Source organism: Tachysurus fulvidraco, chromosome 12 (assembly GCF_022655615.1).
Source record: "Tachysurus fulvidraco isolate hzauxx_2018 chromosome 12, HZAU_PFXX_2.0, whole genome shotgun sequence".
NCBI classification, from domain to species: Eukaryota; Metazoa; Chordata; class Actinopteri; order Siluriformes; family Bagridae; genus Tachysurus; species Tachysurus fulvidraco.
The window spans coordinates 7520203-7524266 of record NC_062529.1 but is presented as its reverse complement, the minus strand read 5'-3'; positions in this window follow the sequence as shown (position 1 = coordinate 7524266).

Sequence of the window (4064 nt, the reverse complement as noted above, 5' to 3'; positions counted from 1 at the left end):
TACATACCCACACACTGTACATACTGTACGTACCCACACACTGTACATACTGTATATACTCTACGTACCCACACACTGTACATACTGTACATACTATACTTATGGTATGTACCCCCACACTGTTCATACTGTATATACTGTACGTACCCGCACACTGTACATACTGTACATACTATACATACTGTACGTGCCCACACACTGTACATACTGTATATACGGTACATACTTTACATACCCGCACACTGTACATACTGTACATACTGTACATACTGTACATACTATACATACTGTACGTACCAACACACTGTACATACTGTATATGCTGTACATACTGTACGTACCCTCACACTGTAAACACTGTACGTACATGCACACTGTACATACTGTACATACTGTACGTACAAGCACGCTGTACATACTGTATATTCTGTACATACTATACATACTGTATGTACCCGCACACTGTACATACTGTATATACTGTATGTACCCGCACAATGTACATAGTGTACATACTGTACATACCCGCAGACTGTACATACTGTACATACTGTACGTACCCGCACACTGTACATACTGTATATTGTGTACATACTGTACGTACCCGCACACTGTACATACTGTATATTGTGTACATACTGTACGTACCTGCATACTGGCACACTGTACATACTGTATATACTGTACATACTATACATATTGTACATACTATACATACTGTACATACCAACACACTTGCATACATACTGGAGGGTCTAAATGTTTAAGCCCAAATAGTATTTTGCATAAATTATTTTAATGTTTTCTTTTTTTTATTATTTACATTTAATCCAACAAACTTCATTACAGATTATATTCCTGAGAAGAAAATGAGTGATAAGTTTCAGGGTTTCTTAGTGTGTACGTTTTGCTTACATTTAAATAGGGTGTGTGTTGTTTAATTTTGAATGCTCTGGTGTTGCTGATCTTTTGTAGCTTTTATTTATAACCCATCATTATATTGTTCCGCTATCAATTTATTGTTTTGTTATATGCTTAGTCTTCAGAGCTGTTACACCTCATTTCACTGCACCTTTTTAGCTTTCTATGAATGCTCATGTGACAAATAAACATTTGTTCACTCACTCAGTCTTAAACGTAACCGTTGGCTAATAAAAATGGTGTGAAAAATGCTATCTAATATATAACCTTTGATATGGTCAAATCTTATCCTCTCTTGTAAAATGTTTATTTTATATCAAGCTTCGGTTTTAGGCAATTTTAACAGAGCTATTTACAGTGAATTAAAATGTATGAGATGTAGAAATTTTGAAGCTCTTGTGTAAAATTTTTGTGGGGCTTGTGCACCGGTACCGATCAAATGCTAGAAACACCGCTGGGCTGAAAGCGAAACTTTCAAGGCTGATACGAACTAGATGTAATGTTACTACCCTGAAAATACTTGATACAGAAGAGATAAATCTTGAGGATTGGCCCACCAGATGTCTTACAGATCGATGTGCTCACTATTATACTTTTTTTTTTTTTTTTTTTTTTACAGCGTTCATAAATCACTCAAGGGCACCACTGGGAATTTAAGTCCCCTGACTTAGGCAATATCCCTGTCTACCCTTGGAATTGTCCCTGGTGGCCCAATTTATGGCACTTCATTGACACTATGGTCAACATCCTAAAATTTCCTGATGCTACCCTTCTCTTGGGTCTAACTAGTGTCAGCAACATGGCAAAGTGCAAACATAAAAAATGGTTCCACCACCTTGCAAATTACAAGCTATCACCAAATCTGTTGATGATCTAGATGTCAAAAATTATTCTCACTCTCACTCTCACTCATTTTCTACCGCTTTTATCTGAAATTCTCGGGTCACGGGGAGCCTGTGCCTATCTCACGCGTCATCGGGCATCAAGGCAGGATGCACCCTGGACGGAGTGACAAAAATTATTACCCTTTCTAATTCTAAAAAAAAAAGAATAAAAAACATTTAACCAGTTATGCTGTGTTTCCAGAAAGCCATTTATCTTTTCAACTGAAATCAGGTACTGCTGGTTTTAAACAGTCTGCTGAATATAGGATTAGATACATTCATTCACTCATTCATTTTCTACCGCTTATCTGAACTTCTAAGGCATCATCAGGCATCAAGGCAGGATACACCCTGGACAGAGTGCCAACCAATCGCAGGACACACACACTCTCATTCACTCACACACTCACGCACTACGGACAATTTTTCCAGAGATGCCAATCAAGCTACCATGCATGTCTTTGGACCAGGGAAGGACACCTCCGAGGCACGGGGAGAACATGCAAACTCCACACACACAAAGCAGAGGCGGATTCAAACCCCCAACCCTGGAGGTGTGAGGCAAATGTGCTAACCACTAAGCCACCATGCCCCAGATTAGATACAGTATAGTATAATATATCTTTAAAACAGAAATGTGTCCTGTGACCTACTGCCGTCACATCCACTGTGGATTCATGCTTCAGTTATAGTGTTCCCAAAAAGGTTTTATATACACAGCAACTCACATGGAAAAAGTCATTAATATGCAACATTTATGGTCCCCCTCAAGTCCCACTCCATACAACAAAGTACAAAGTCCAAAAAGGTGTCACTAATTAAATCATTTGCTGTTTTAGAAGAAAAGAAAGATGGCCATACTTACAGTATTAAAATCCCCAAAGGTTGTAAAAGGTTTTGTGTTACTCCATGCTTTCAGCCACTAATTGCCCAGAGTCTATTTTAATGCTCTTTTTATCACCTTTGTCTCCTAAATTTGAGGCCTAATCCCGAATGACAATAGGCTTAACAAGCAGAGGGGGAAATGGACAGAGCTTAAGCAGCAAGTCACTTGTTACCAGGTCAAAGGTAACCGGGCAAAAGTACTTGAAAATCTCAAACAAAAAGATCAAAACCGAATGCATCATATGCCAAATGTAGGCTGTTCTTGTTGACTAAAGGTTAGATAAGTATAACATCCTCTGGAAGTTTAGCAATAAGAGCTGTAATTACAATTAGATAAGGGTGTTATTGTGGAAGTGGTCCTCAACGGAAAGAAAGGAGTCATTAGGATGCTAATGTAAAGCAGTCTTTCCCCACTGTGAATAAATCACTGATTTAATGGCCTTTTTTATGCTTAATTTATCTAAAGTGTCAAGAAGGTCAACACTGCATATGTTGTAGTTGGTTAAGGAAGACAAAATATCCCAGTCCTGTATTATAGTAGGTCTAATATGGCTTATTTGTTCCATGATATGATTTCAGAACAAATAGATTAGTAATACTAATATTATTAATCATTATAAAAATTGGGGGGGGGGTGGCTTAGTGGTTAGCATGTTTGCCTCACACCTCTGCCTTGTGTGTGTGGAGTTTTGCATGTTCTCCCCGTGCCTCTGTGGTTTCCTCCGGGTACTCCGGTTTCCTCCCCTGGTCCAAAGACATGCATGGTAGGTTGATTGGCATCTCTTGAAAATTGTCCGTAGTGTGTGAGTGAATGAGATGAATGAATTCATTCTAATAATACTAATACAGTACACTAATAATAATCCAAAGGAAACCCTTTTGGGAACTAGTCTCCTGTGCTCAGGATTGAACCCTGAGACTCGGGGGCTGTGAGGTGGCAGTGCTTTCAGCTGCGCTGCTGTGTCACCCTTTTTAATGTATCACACCTTTATATTAGGTCATTATTAATTCTGATTTATTTGTAATTGTGCTTATTACATTTAGTACTGCATATAGTGCCCTTATACAGCCTCCTTTATTTTATGCTGCATGCATCAACAGCCTCCTGTGACCCCTAATCATCGCATAGATTAAGACCTAACTAGATCAATGGCATGCGTAGTCCGAAGGGCATGAACCTGAAGTCTCCGCTTGCTTGCTCATGGCGAGAAGCAGTGTCTGGTGGCCGAGCCTTCTCACAGACAACAGATCTGTTCATCTCTATTTCTGTGAACTAGTTAAAGCAGATGCACATGCTACAAATGTTGAAAAGAGAGAGAAGGGGGAGGGAGGGAAGGAGGAGAGAGAGAGAGAGAGCGAGAGAGAGAACAAGGG